This window comes from Macrobrachium nipponense, chromosome 30 (assembly GCF_015104395.2).
Source record: "Macrobrachium nipponense isolate FS-2020 chromosome 30, ASM1510439v2, whole genome shotgun sequence".
Taxonomy (NCBI): Eukaryota; Metazoa; Arthropoda; class Malacostraca; order Decapoda; family Palaemonidae; genus Macrobrachium; species Macrobrachium nipponense.
This window is the reverse complement of record NC_087218.1, coordinates 15,535,723-15,551,812: the sequence shown is the minus strand read 5'-3', so window position 1 is coordinate 15,551,812 and position 16,090 is coordinate 15,535,723. Positions and strand designations below refer to the sequence as shown.

The window sequence follows — 16,090 nt, the reverse complement described above, 5'->3', positions numbered from 1 at the left end:
AACTGGAGAGCATAAATTATGATGATAATTAGGTTTATGTACATTAAGCTAGCTGTTAGACAAATAGGAAAGCTGGAAATATAATCATGTCAGTACTGCAAGGTTTTTTGGGGGCCATCTTTTGATGGGGCGTGTGTTAAACTGTAATAATTGTGTACATTGAAATTGAAATAAGAAAATTGTTTCAAGAAATTTTAATGTTTATGTTAGTTTGCACTTTAATAATATATGATTGTTTGTATTTGCATTTTTATTGCAATTTCCTGTATTAAATGTATTAAAGGTATTCTTGATATTCCAGTACGTATTTGCATTTTTATCACAAATTCCTGTATTAAATGTACCCTTGATATTCCAGCAATCCTTCACCTCCGCCGACGCCGCCACCTACTCCACCACCAACGCCACCTCCGACACCTCCGCCAACGCCACCACCAACACCTCCACCTTCACCACCACCACCTCCTTCTCCACCGCCACCACCTTCGCCGCCCCCTTCTTTACCTACATAATGTTGGAAGTGACGTGCAATGATCGCCTGGGCAAAAAGGTGCGCGTCAAATGCAATCCAGATGACACCATCGGTGACCTAAAGAAGCTGATTGCCGCCCAAACAGGGACACGATGGGATAAGATAGTGCTGAAAAAGTGGTATACAATTTTCAAAGATCATATCACAATCGGAGATTATGAGATCCACGATGGAATGAACCTGGAACTTTATTACCAGTAATGTGCTAGTGTGAATAATGCCTTTTGTCATGCACCATGAACCTTTTTTTCACATGTCTAAATATTGATTCATAGATTCATTCAAGCCAACCTTCCAGTGAGTGAAAATTTTTTGTATTATAAATTTTGTTTGGATGGATTGTTATGAAGGTTAAGATTAAGGAAATGACGTAGGTGAACGTGACCACCCTTTAGCTTGCAGAGTGTAATACATTGCATATTCATGTTTTTGTTTTTCCGTTAGGTTAAATGAAGTGGAGGTTTTATGGTTATTTATTGTCCATTTGCTGTTTTCGATAATCATTGTCAAGAAATTGTATCATACCATACTGTATAAGTTGGCTCAAGCCTTTTGCATCAGCCAGGTTACACTGTAGAGCATTGACCATTGTATTTCAGTACAGTATATGTCAATTGGAGGATTATTGTCAGGTTTTTAATAAAAATATTAAAGGTCCTGTAAAGTATTCTAATCCTATTAGCACTTACTCTTTCTTCTGAACAGGTTCAGCTAAAGTAACTTGATTAAGCCAACCATGTTAAGGGGTACATGTTCTCAAAACAAAAATCCTCTAACATGTTCAAATACTCATCTTATGATTAAGAATTCCAAAGCTAATGTTTTTGGTACAGCAGTGGTCAGCACTCTTAGGACCATTATGCCTTATGATACTGTTTATTGCGAACAATACTTTTTGTTGTCATTAGAAACCCTTGTAATATATGGGTGGCATTTGCACACTGATATTGTGATTGTTAAGGTCGAGCTTCAGCACCGGATATATTGATGTTCTTTTTACATATTGATTACCACTGTAGCTTTTATATCCCTGACAGTTTTTAACAGTGAATTTGCAATGGCTTGAACAGAAAAAATTCATGGGTAAGCATTGCATCATAATGTACTGAATATGATAGATTCTTTATGGTTGAGTGCTACAGTACTGTTGTAGTGCACTGCCAAAGATATTTTAATTTGAGGCAGATATGACTTTCTTGGTGAAGCTGTGGTTGAAATTCAGTGAGGTTGGTGTGCTACTGATGTCCTCGTCTGATTTCCAGTAAGATTTAGAATTTACATTAGACTTTTGTTGTAATTTTTAGCATTTTTGTCTATCTTTTACTTAAGATTTCTTTATTTTATTTTTATTTTAAACACCTGTATTACTGAAAACAGTTGCTGTTTTCTGGCACTTGGCTTATACTGAATCTTTTATATTTTTATTTTATTCTTCTCCTCAGCAGGTAGATGATATAGCAAGTTTTGAAACTGTGGAAAGATATACTGCTGCTGTTTATTTATTAACTCAGGCATTTTGACTTGCACACAGGCGGTCACTACTTGGAGAATGAATGGAAAACAATGGTATACATGTGTATAGTAGTGTACACAGCAGGGGATTGGTTTAAGGCTTTTGGAAATCCAGGCAGTTTTAATTGTCATTGGTCATTTGCAATTTTGGATGTGTTTGCTGTAAGGTTTGTACTGATTTGGTAAATTGGGGATTTCTGCTGGTGTGGCTCTCTCTGGTTTGCTGATGTAATGGTTCATTCTGGTGTGGGCTTGGTTATTTTTCCAATTTCTTCCTCTCGTACTTTGATGTTTGTTGCTGGTTATAGCTGATACCAAACAGTTATGAAAGAAATGTAAGTATTGTAACCAACTGGTGCCCAATACCAACAAGAGTGAGAGGAATATGATGAATAGTAACTACTCATGCACTGGAATGTGACACCACAATAGCCATGCCAGTGGGAGAAATGCCAGCAGTAACCTCATAATTTCCCCAATCAATATAACCAAAGAAGTCCCAATGCCTAAGACTGTGAGCTTTACAGCTAAAGTATCAATCATTACAACTGACCCATGGCTACTCGACCTGCTATAACTTCTGCCAATCTTACAGAGAATACCCTGTATAACCTGAATGCAGTTTAGTGAACAGAATGTATTTTCTATAACACGACCTACAAAGAGGGACTACTACTTCCCAATACGTAATTACTATTAATTACAGTGAACATTCATTCATTATGAATAAAAGACAAAAGCACCTTGATTTTGCTTAGCAAGCTTCCACAGACTAGAATGCCTTGTGTGTGGGAAGTGAACAAAAACAACAAATAATTAAATGGAATAGAGTTGAATGTGTAAGTAGCGGAGAACTGACTGAAGTATACAATGCACTGTCATTAACTTAGCAAATTCAAGGTCCTGCTGAGGTATGAGTGAATTAGCAAATACAAAGGGGCTATGTTTGTATTCTAAAGCAAGTGAAAAATGCTGAATTCCAAACTACTATAGGAAATAGTTACATGACAATTTCCTTTAATAGTAATTTAGTCACAAGAAGTTAACTTTGTTATACTTAAAAGAAGTTAACTTTCTGTTATACTGTGCATTATTTTGTTTTGTTTCACTTTATTGCTTTAGTTTTTATTACAAGCCACACAAAAGAGAAATTACTGTCAAGAAAAAGTGTGGACCTGAATCCAATGTCAAGAAGTGAAGTTCTTGACTGGCTGTGTACTCTTTTAGAAAGAACGAAATTATGACAACTTTTATTACCTGATTTGGATCCCCCACTAATAATGTAATGATACAGATAAAAGTAAAAGGATGGAGGCAATGCAGCTGTGGCCAGAGGGGATTATTGTAAAGAAACTTCAGTACCAATACATTCTGCAACAAAAGGCATGCTGCAAGTGATATCCCTTATCTGGACCTGAAAATTCTGAACTTTGGAGTTAAGTACGTACATTTGTTATGCCTTAATTACGTACTCTTGACAGGGATTAATTTGAAGTTTTTCAGTTCAATGTTGAGGGGTATGGCCTAGGAGAACTAGAATTTTGTACTTTTATTGATAAACTTTAGGAAAAATTTAAGGACCTATTAAGTGGAATTTTTGAATTTTATAGATATGCTACTTATTCCCATAGGGAGTTAATGCTTCCAGCGTTTTAGAACTATTTCAACTGACTTGTCTGTACAGTCATGATTATGTTTTATTCACAAACTTGCTAGGTGTGTATTTCCAAGTCTGGACCTGGGCTGCGACTTACCTCATGAAGATCTGACCAACTCTGTTCTCTAAGGATTCCAACGCCCTCCTGATTACAGTATTTGTGCATGCAGTCCTCTCCAGGTTTCTGCTGAGGTCCTCTGACATGGTAGGCTGTTTATTATTATTTATTATTATCGTTAAAAAGAATGGCAGAATTAAGCGAGTTGATTTTATAAATTGTTTTTCTATTTTCCTTACAATTCGCTTCTCAGGCTCAGCGATGTTTCAGAGTAACTGGCCAATATTCATATTGGGAATTTTCAAAAAATTATAAATGCTGAAGGTAATCTTTTATTAGAACAGGATATCAGGTTCTGGTCAAGCAGGGGTTGTCGTCAGTGCCGGTATTATTCCGTAGGCGTAATTCAGTTCGGGGCCGGGGTCATCTTTGGTTTAAGGGGTGGTATTGGTGCTGGTATAGCTGGTATCACGTGACGTTTCGACCTTCTCGCAGGTCATCTTCGGACGAGTTGGTTGAAAGACCTGTAGCAAGAAAGTCTGCGGGGCTGGTATTTTATAGCGTGGGTCTGGGGGCCGGGACCTAGAAGTTGCATTATTCATTGGTCGGGCCGGTCTTGGGCGAAGTTGTGGATATTGCCTATAAAGGTCTCGGGGATTCTCTCATGCGAACGCCACAGTAGTTTGCCTGGGGATAAATGACAGGAATTCCGTCCGTAGCAAGAATCCTATCATCCTGTGGGGACTCCTGATTATCTGGCATTGTCTGGGGGTCGTTTGCTGCTCTCCGGGCGGCGGTGGGAAGGAGAAATGTTTCTTGGGTGATGTTTAAATTGGTTTTTCCTTAATTATATGGAGGGTTTGTAGGAGGCGCAGACGTCGGGGATCCATTGTCTGGTCTATTATTTTGATATTAGGGATAATATAATTTCTCTTTATCCGTTTGTTATGAACAGTCCTGGCGTGGTTGAATATGGCTCCTTCTTGGACGTGGCAGGAGACTCGCTTGGAGAAATGTATGGAGGTCATACCGACGTACATATTTGTCGAGGCATCCTCGGATGGGGCATGTGTAACGGTAGACCACACTTGTCTTCTTCAAGGGATCCTGCAGAGGCGCTGAAGGGTTGTTTCTCATCAGCAGGCTGCTCGTCTTCTTCGTTTATAAATTAGCTTAATATTTTTGTCTGGGTTGGCGGGTCTGAAGTTTTCGTCTATGATCTTTTTGAGGGCTTGTTCGTCCTCCTTGTACCTTCGGTGGAAGTGCCCCTTGTAGAAAAGCTTGATGGGCTCTGCAACGTTGGGGTGGGGTTCCTGGTGGTACCAGGCTTCCATATTTTTCCTTATTGATCCATCAACGGCACGATTGGTGTGTCCGTTGTCGATGAGGACCTGGGCTGCGTGCTCCAACTCACTGTGTGTGTCATTCAACGGACACACCAATCGTGCTGTTGATGAATCAATAAGGAAAGATATGAAAGCCTGGTACCACCAGGAACCTCGCCCCGACGTTGCAGAGCCCATCAAGCTTTTCTACAAGGGGCACTTCCACCAGAGGTACAAGGAGGACGAACAAGCCCTCAGAAAGATCATCGACGAAAACGTCAACCCAGACAAAAATATTAAGTTAATTATATATTATAAAACGAAGATGACTAGCAGCCTGGTGATGAGAAACAACAATTCAGCGCACCTGCAGGATCCCGTGAAGAAGACGAGTGTGATCTACCGTTACACATGCCCTGTCCGAGGATGCCTCGGCAAATACGTCGGTATGACCTCCATACATTTCTCCAAGCGAGTCTCCTGCCACGCCCAAGGAGCCATATTCAACCACGCCAGGACTGTTCATAACAAACGGATAAAAAGAAATTATATTATCCCTAATATCAAAATAATAGCCCAGACAATGGATCCCCGATGTCTGCGCCTCCTAGAAACCCTCCATATAGGTAAGGAGAAACCAAATTTAAACATCACCCAAGAAACATTTCTCCTTCCCACCACCGCCCGGAGAGCAACGAACGACCCCCAGACAATGCCAGATAATCAGGGCCCCCACAGGATGATAGGATTCCTGCTATGGATGGAATTCCTGTCGTTCATCCCTAGGCACACTACTGTGGCGCTCGCATGAGAGAATCCCCGAGACCTTCGAGCGAGATCCACAACTTGCCCAAAACTGCACGCCAATGAGAATGCAACTCTAGGTCCGAGCCGCTATAAATACCGCCCTGCAGACTTTCTTGCTACAATCTCTTCAACCGACTCGTCCGAAGATGACCTGCGAGAAGGTCGAAATGTCACGCGATACCAGCTATACCAGTACCAATACCAGCCCTTAAACCAAAGACGACCCCTGTCTCCGAACTGAGCTATGCCAAAGGAATAATACCGGCACTGACGATGACCCCTGCTTGACCAGGACCTGATATCCTGTTCTAATAAAAGATTACCTTCAGCATTTATGATTTTTTGAAAATTCCCAATATGAATATTGGCCAGTTACTCAGAAACATCGCTGAGCCTGAGAAGCGAATTGTAAGGAAAATGGAAAAAACAATATATAAAATCAACTCGCTTAATTCTGCCATTCTTTTTAACAGTATTTGCCTAAAAGAGGGTCTACCAAAATATTATTATTATTATTATATTATTATTATATTATTATTATTATTATTATTATTATTATTATTATTATTATTATTAGTATTATTATTATTATTATGTTAACCAGCCTTTAGAGTCACAATGCTATAATTCTTTAGTGCTGACTAATTGACAAGTGAAAGTTGTAGGAATGAGGTTTAAATAAGGGCTGAGTGCCCCTACCCACTTCAGCTTCTGTTTAAACATGTTTCCATGATCCTGGTGTCTACTAATCCCACAGTTTTAAAGTGAAAGTACAATCATGGTAATATGAAACTTGTGTGTATATATTTGTCATCTTAGAAAACAAGATGGCCATCAATGAATAAGTGTTTTTACTTTCCATTTTAACTTGATTATTCAGGATGTACTCTGTCATCTAATTTGGATTCACATTATTGCAGATTTACTTGTATGTATTAAAAAATCATATTTTAACAGCAGCATTTGGTGGGAAAGTCTTATTTTACAAACTTTACACCTTGCCCAAATCGAATTGTAGTTAGCAAAAAAGTCACCTGTGTGTTGTTGAAATGTAAATTTTTAAGACTGACCAACGTATTGAAGACATTCTGGAATGTCTGTCTGTGACAATTGTGTGTTCAAGAAAGAATTGCAAAATCTGCAATTAAGATTAATAATGCCCAAATTTAGTTTATTTTGTTCTTTCATGATTTATTTTGCATTTTTGCATATTAAAAATCCATTTCAACACAATAATGGTAACAATTCATCACAGCTAAGTTTTTCTGTGTCCACTTCTGTCATTACTGTTCCTCAACTTGTATAGGCATGTAAATATGTCAGAGATTTCCAGGCATTCTGTCCAAGAGCACTGTCAACGTGAGTAGTGCTAGTAATCCTTATTATTGGTTGAAATAGTTCCACAAAGCATACATAACAGTGCATATTTGACTGTGGCTGGCTAATGTAATGATGTTAACAGCAATATGTTCAGAACCAATGACAGTAGATGAAATCCTGTGAAGCAAAATGACTTTGTATAACAGTCTGTTTCCTTATGTAAATATGTAAGTATCAAAAGGTATCTTCCACAGTTTAATCTTTAGTGATTTGTACCACTTATAATTTGCATGTAACGTATGTGACTTTCTTATAGAGCTTTTCAAGTTGGAGTTCTTCCTCTTGGATGCAACTAGTACATGGCTGTTTGTGAAAAAATTAACATTTTTGCTGTCTTCTTACCATAATTAAGTGTTAAGGAGCACCTTCATCGAAGGCAAGACCTTATCTTTCGCATTGTGGTTAGGGCTACCTAATTGCTTTTTTCTATTATGCCATCATAATGGGTTTATATACTTGTGTATTAATATAGTTACAGATCAGGTGAGATCTCTGCTAGTCTATAGCTTGTTTTGGTGTTGAACTTGCTAGCGTCGATTTTCTTTGTATTTTTACTTTTTTCAAGCTAGCCTAAGCTATAGAAGGGCATTGGGTTACAAATGTCCAGTTAGTCACAGCATTGGATGTTAGTGTTATTTCTTCAGACTACATTTATTATATATAAATACAATCATATGTAAAGAGCATGACTATTTTGGTTAAGCCATAACAGTAGATCATAGGCGTTTCTTAACTGTTATAGGTAGAGGGTTTACGTGACATTTCTGTTTATTATTTTTACCATTGTTGTAGTTGTCACTCCCTCCAACAGAACAGAGTAATGTGGCCAGACGGCGAGGAGCCAGCTCGAGCACGTTGACATGAATATGTTAATTCTATATAGAATATTAGCTTTCTATAGACAAGATTCTGCTTTGTCGTTAGTTCTCCGACGTCGCTTGTCTTGTTTGCTGAAGTTACTCCTAGGACATTGAACCACGACAACATATTTTCTTTGATTGGCCTTTCTCGTTTTCTTTATACATTATTCGTGTTTATTTTTCGAGGGCAAGCGCAAGCAATTTGATCTTGTTGTGAAAGGTAAGCAAGCTCATGCAATTAACTATTCAAGAGAACTGAGTTTTGCGGAAAAAGTGTTTGGTAAACAAACGAAAACTTCAAAGGTTAAGAAAGGAAGGTAGCATGTTATACTACAAGTTTGGCACCCATGAGAATTTTTTGTAGTCAACCAAATGCCACATTTTTACAAAACGAACATTGCTGTACTTATTCAAAAGAAGTGGAGATAATTATATCTCGCATCAAGGAAAAACAAAGCGAGCAAAAGAATTTCTCTCTTGTAGCAATGAATATCTTGGCAAAAACACCTATGGCTCAGAATGTTATACTTTCAAATGCCAACAAAAGAAATAACAAAGTGAGGCACACATGAGGCAGATCACCCTTGCGTGAAGTCGAATTAAACGGAAAAGGGTTGCCAAAGCATTACGGTTGCGAGATGCTTGATGCAATTACAATCGGTCATACTGCAGTCTCCAAGTATGTTATTCCAAGGTCTGTCGCAAGTATCCAATCAAGGGAAGACTGTGAATAATTTTTTTTAATAAGTGACTTACAATGGAAACTTTGGACAAGATATGGCTGAAATAAAGGTGCAAGTCATTTTGTCATAAGTGATATTAAAAAGGTAGCCTGGTTGTCTGGCAATTAATATTAATTCAAGTCCTTTCGTGGCATTCATAGATTGTGCAGTATTTTATGGCCCCCGTAGTGGGGTAGTGCCGTCAGTGCACCTCATTGGGTGTATGTGGGCAATACTTTCTTGACGAGTCGCAGTCCTTACCGAGATCAGTAGCTAAGTCAAAAATGTCCTTCTCTGTCACGTCTCCAGGACAGGAACCTGTGTCTCAGATTCCCAAGACTAGGGCAACAACAAAAGCAGAAGACTAACGGTAGACATAACAGGGTTAACCTGCAATTGTCTATTTGAGTAGGCTTACATTTACAAAATGCTGCGCAAAAGAATTTCGCATGTTGCTTCCTAAGCTTTATCCATTATTTAATAAAAAACACAAAGAGAGTAATGTTAGTATTTGGGCCAAGTGTAAGCAAAGCACTTGTCATTTCATCATTATCCATTATTTAGGATCCTTGGAAATGACCGGATCAACACCGTTTAATGACTTAATGGCTTGGCTTACAATATGATAATCACGGAAATTGCTTAGCGAGTCGTGTTTATGGCCTTTCCTCACCCCTGACCCCCTTGGAAATCATTTGGGACTCGGTAATGGGACAGTTCCGTGGAAGCCCTTGCAACATTGGAAGGATTAGCTCCGGTTAAATTTTTATCGTGCGATTATCATGGTAAAGAGCTTAACTGTTAAGTGTTCTTAGAAAATATACCGGCTCTGTCTGGTCTGGTCTAGTTTTGATCTTGCAGGACCTTATATACATAACGGGACAAGTCTGGTATTAATTTGCAAGAGCTTACTACGTATGTACCAACCAACCAACCGATTTACATTTGACTGTACAGTAAAGGAGAAAGGTGGATTTCAAGTCACTTTTTCTATAGGTACTATATTGGTCGCTTTTCCGTTGAGGTGAAGGGAAGAATTAATCCTCTCAGGCCCAATTATAGTACCCAAAAGGCCATCTCTTCCCATATTTACATCGTGGAAATTGGCAATCCTCTAAGGATTGCATGTCTTGGCAAATATTTGCTTCCCTCTAACTCACTGCTTCGTGTCTGTGTTCTCAGATGCATATAGCCTTTCTTTTCTGGTTGATCAGTTCATTCTTTTTCCCTTTCTCTTATTGTTGTTGTTGTTGTTGTTGTTATTGCTGTTGTTCTTGTTGTGTGTGGAGATAGAGGAGGCTAGGTGTTAGGTTACCATTCAGTCGACGCCTGCACTTGGAAAAACACGTAGTACGTATACGTCTATTTTCAATATTGATTTCTCTATGACACAAAAACACAATGTATCTCATTTTCTCAAGAGTCCAGTCCAACGGGGCAAACAACCCAATATCTTTAATCATCCAAAGAACGGACTTTGTCAGTTCATATTACATTAAAAAGATTTCTGCATCTTATGAGTTGTAAGTTTTCGCTAACGACTCACTTTGGTGTTAAATTTGTTGTCTTCATGTTTGTGCTCATTGAAATTTTAGTAAGTATGGGCTCTACTTCTCCATACCGATCCTCTAAAAGCAGTGCAATGCATCCAAATATGATGCCACCTCTGTTCTAAAACGGGTGTCACTGCTGTTCTTCCAAAATGCGGTGCTATACTGTTGTACTGTAAACGGAAGTCACTGTCATTGCTCTCTTTAAAACCAGTGCCACTGTGTTATTACAGAATTGGTGCCAATGCCATCCAAGAAACACTACGTTCTTCCAAAAAACGGTACTACAGCAGTTCTGCTAGAAAAGCATTCCATTCTTCCATAGAACGGTGTCAGTGTCGTTCTTCCAAAAGCAGTTCCATTGCCAGTCTTATTATGAGCAGTACCTTTGCCGTTCATCTGAAAATCTAGACCTACAAAATTTTACTTTCTAAACTACTTCAAAACTGGAGCTGCCAATGTTCGTTAAGATGTTACACATTTACCAATATACTTTGGCCTTAGTGGTGTCTCTTAAAGTAAAGTGTGGTATCGAGATGCAAGAAGATACTAGAGAATGTGTTATAGGTGTGACAATGTCACGAGAAAATGCATCTTTGAGAGCAAAAGCGACTGAAAATGGCAAACAAGATGAATTCCCTCTGAGGTTTCATTTAAAGATATTCAGTGTCTCCGGTGTCACGGCCAAAGGTGGTGGCAGGCAGGCAGCAGGTGACTGCCAGAGCGAGGGATTAGCCTTTCTCAGACGTGTACGGGGGCTGAGGTATGTGGTTGAGGTGGTGTCCGGTTTCGTCTTGAGGCGACGCCGGCCGCTGTGGTTGTGTGGCTTCCACGTGGTGGCTTCTAACACCGACGCCAGAAAAGTTGATTCGTCCAACTTTCCCGCCGTTGTGTTCACGGATTATTTATTGAGACTCTCCTACTCCTGCCTCTTTAGTCTTCCTGTCACAATTATAAGGATTTGTTTTTCTGTAAGATTCTCTCGTATTTTCTCTATGTCACATTAATTCCACAATAACCTTTTCGCTTGCGACAAGAATATTATGAGGAATTTTGGTGTTTGGCCGACTCAGATTCCCAGATCTCAAGTTTCCTCCTTGTTTGATTTTTTTCCCTTGCCCATGGTAATTTTTTTTTATTATATTTTCTTATGATATAACGATAATTTTCTACTTGTTATTTTGCATGTTATATAGCCTTCTTTGTCCGTTCAAACCAGGGGTTCTTAACCTTTTTTAGGACTCCAGACCCCCATTGAATTGTCCAATCTAGTCCCATACCCTTGCCTAAGTCCACTTAAGCCCTATTTGTTGACATTATAACTTAATGTACATAGTTTAATGCATACTTTAAGTATGTATAGGTAGGAATAGAACATACAAGAAAATCGAAGCATTTATAGTTTTACTTAGTCATTTATTTACAAAATGTACTCATGTATATACATTGACACATTAAAATCAAATTTATTCAAATATCCAGAGATCAAGTCCCATACCCGCAGTTAAGAACCCCTGGTTTGAATTTTTTCTGCCCTCCAAACTATATATATATATATACTAATATATATATAATATATATATATATATATATATATATATATATATATATGAAGAAGTCAGGTACTATGTCGTACCTACTAAGTAAATGGGGATACAATCCACAATGAAGTAAATTCCTCTTGTAATTTAAAATATATAGTTCTTGTAAAGGATTAGAGCTTTCGACCATCAGTTGATGGTCGAAAGCTCTAATCCTTTACAAGAATTATATATTTTAAATTACAAGAGGAATTTACTTCATTGTGGATTGTATCCCCATATATATATATATATATATATATATATATATATATATATAATATATATATATATATATATATATATATATATATATATATATATATAAACACGTTTAGCTGAGTATCGAATGTTTCTTTCCTTGGCCCTTCCCTCTTGGAAAGGTATTTGTCTTCATTATTATGTCATCATCACAATAAAAGATTTAAAAAGATGGCCCAGTTATCACGTTAAGTTTATATTCGAGTCCATCTGTTGTTTTAGATTTAGCTGGCCTATTGCCAGCACGGGCTCTTGCTCCTAGAGCAGTCCGTAAACCGAGTGCATCTTCTTCCGAAGCCTCGTAGGGTGGAGCACGGCCGGTGCTAGGAATTGTTGGGCTCGGTTAGAAAATTATAGAAACGAAGCTAGCGCCACAATGGCGTGGTTGGTATGGTCTTGGCCTGCCACCTCGGTGGCCTCGAGTTCTATTCTTGGCCATTCCATTGAGGGGTCAGAGATGTGTATTTCTGGTGATAGAAGTTCACTCTCGACGTGGTTCGGAAGTCACGTAAAGCCGTTGGTCCCGTTGTTGAATAATCACTGGTTCCATGCAACGTAAAAACACCATACAAGCAGGCAAGTATAGAAACTAAGACGATTTTTTTTATGTCTAATATAAAAAATGATTTTCCAAGTGAACATTTTCTGTTAATGTAGTATGCATAACAATATGAGGAATAATACTTTACCATTCTTCATTTCATGTTTTCGGTAGTGGTTTATTTCTCTTAGAATACAGAAAATGTTCAAAAAGTAACTCTGGTAGGGGCCTCCTTCAGGCGCGAGACCCAAATTGATCAACTTGGTCAAATAGGTTTAAAACCGGCCCTGAGGGGGAGGGGGTTAGCGCCGTCATTGCACCTCACACGTGGACTGCAGGCATTACTAAAGGTTCTTTTGCAAGCATACGCTCCTACATTTGAAAGCAACGAAATACTTTAGATATTTGTTTAAGAAAATGTAAAATTCTTGGGAAAAGTAGGTTGAGAAATAGGCAGATGTTCGGCTAAAGACACTAGTTAACAAGAAAAAGTAAAAAATAAAAATAAAAAAGGGCTATTTCGACAATGTAATAAAAACGTGCAGCCGTGCAGATGTCAATAGCATATTTGAGTCTATTACTGTAGCCAGAGCTGTAGCTAACGAGCCTGGTGTGAGAGGAATGTTTCATTGTGCCCCAAATTAAGCAGACTGAATAAGTTTTTATTTATTTATTTTTTTCTGGCCAATTAAAAATTGTTGCTATTTTCGTGACTATTAATATTTTACCTTAATTTCAGATGAGCAATTCAAGTGCAAGACGAGAGGCCATGATGACGTCATCGGACCAGGAATGTCTATCAGCTCCCAATGATCTGTGAAAGTTTTACATAGAATTAAAGGGAGTTTTTCTTTAATACAACTTCTTGGTATTACGTAAAGGTGAATTTCATAATCTCTTACGCTATAGCAACGTACTTTTCGAGATTTTGGAATAAGTTTTGCAACAGTTTTCAGTATTATGTTTTTATTTTCTACTTTTCCTCTCATCCTTTGAGACTTGAGCAAGGCTAGAGGCAAATGAGAGAGAGAGAGAGAGAGAGAGAGAGAGAGAGAGAGAGAGAGAGAGAGAGAGAGATATTGAATGTGGTGAGAGCGGAAATAGGTTTCAGTGATGCCATAAGTACGCAGATAGGAACAATCTTTCATTATCAAGGATGGTAATTATTAGGTAGTCATATTTTTTTTCTTACAATTCTCAATGTCATTTCTATGATAAATATTCTCTTGATTCCAGGTGAGCAAAATATTGTGCAGGAGGGGATCAAATGACGTCAATAAACGTCAATGAGTGTCGTATCAGCTCCCAATCAGCCTATCCGATGACGTCAGTTCCCTGAGAACTGAACAGAATTTAAAATTTAGGCAAGAAGCTAAGCTCTGTGACCTATGTGTCATATTTAAGGGCCCAGAGCCTATAAGTGTTGGAAATAAAGGGAATTTTGTCCCCAGTATCTGAAATCTTACCATCGATAATGGTACTAAAGACTGCATGGTTAGCACATGGGCTAATCCTTTTGCTGGCTTGACACACATTTTCTAATTGCGAGATTCATGTAACTGATATACATCCAAAATGGATACTGTAAGCTACCCCTGTAAATATTATGAACTGCAATTAAGTGGCTTGATTCAAAATACTCTAATTGCTCATAATATTTAAGTGATATACATACTACTTTAAAACAACATGCTCCGCTGCTGTTCAGTCGATCAGATAAGGTAGGCAACTTTGAACCTGCTCACTGGTGGGTAACAACGAAGGGTTGTCAGGTCTCGTCTCTATGTAACATTCCATAAAGGCCGCCACATTACGGGCTGCTCTAGGAGCAAGAACCCGTGCTGGAATAAAGCCAACTAAATAATTACCAACCAGCAGTCAATACCGTTCAGTTATACCTGCGCAGGCAAATCTTCATCACTAACAATACAGTCTTGTTCCTGTGTTGGCCGTAGCAACCATGACGTCAACATACGATGCTCTGGCTGTGACTGGCTTGCTGACAGCACATACAAGAAAAAAAATAAAAAATAAACGTCAAGTAAGACGTCCAGTGAAAGAGTAGTTTAAAAACTCATTCAGTACTCCCATGTAAATTGGTTAAGAGTTTAAATTTGACCCCATGGACTTTCATAATGTTAATTGAATATTTTATGAATGAAGGAAGAGTGCCATGGAAAGACAATAATTAAGTTCGTTATCGTTTGCTGTCATTTCAAAGTTGGCACGTAGACGTCTAATGTTTAGTTTCTGTTTCATTAAAAGGGGTTAATACTGATTTGTTTTCATTTTGAAACGAACTTACGTGGGATGTAAGCAATGAATAAACACATAGTCCAATATTGTTTGATTTTGTTTCATCAGAAAGTAGAATATTATTTTGCTCTCATTTTAAAAAATGAATTACATACATGATACATAATCGAATAGACGCATGTAGGCCTATTCTTGTTTTACATTATTTTGTCCTAATAAACATTGATTCTCATTGAAAAACTGGCTTGCATATATGGTTCATAACCACGAATAAACACACACAGGCTTAATCTGTTACGATAGCCTTTGGATTTTACTTGCCAAACCAGTCTCATTCAAATAGATTTCAATGACATCTACAAGACATTCAGGAATGATGCTGTCACTTTCAGCCATCATTAAACAGAATTATTTTTCCTGTGGAAAAAGGGCTAAATGATAAATATATAATATTCTGACATCCGTATCAATGATTAAACAAGTAAAAAACCAGTCAAAGTTTATTTTTGCGCAATAGAGTTTTCTGTCCGGTGGTGACCTCAGCCAAGGCCCATTAAACTCTAAGCCACGGCCCATCAAACTCAGCCACGGTCCGCTGGTGGCCTTTGTTGTTGGCACCTATGACGCTGCCAGAAGTACGATTATGGCTAACTCTAGGCTAATTTTAATATAAGGAACGGTTTGTAGCAGTGTTACCAACTTTACTATAATTTTATGCTTTTAGCATAATTCTGCCTCAAATTAAGTGCCAAGCATTTTATCTAGCATAATTTATTTTTAGCATCATTCTAGCATAATCTTACTTGCAAACTCAGTTTTCATAATTTCAAATTTTCCCGCTCAATCAATGGGAGGAATTTTTTTTTTTTATTTATTAAAAATAATGTTTCAAGTTCCTTGATAGAGAAATCATCTGACTTGCAAAATTTTTAAAAACCTTTCCAATGCATTACGTTATGAGTTTCCTATTAAAGTGTCACATAACTACTGTTGTTTTAATATAGTGCTCAGCATATTATGTTTAGCTATTAATGAATTGACAATTTGGC

The 16,090-nt window shown here is 38.0% G+C and overlaps 1 long non-coding RNA gene across 2 annotated transcripts; it reads left to right on the top strand.

Annotated features, from left to right (window-relative positions):
• The first annotated feature begins 738 nt into the window (after window positions 1–738).
• On the top strand, window positions 739–15,884 carry LOC135202307 (uncharacterized). Of its 2 annotated transcripts, XR_010311710.1 has the most exons (4): window positions 739–3,484; window positions 3,761–3,906; window positions 13,525–13,666; window positions 14,022–15,884. It is a non-coding gene; the product is annotated as an uncharacterized LOC135202307 (long non-coding RNA). The 2 variants fall into 2 exon arrangements; XR_010311709.1 differs by having other exon boundaries at window positions 739–3,906.
• The last annotated feature ends 206 nt before the right edge of the window (window positions 15,885–16,090 follow it).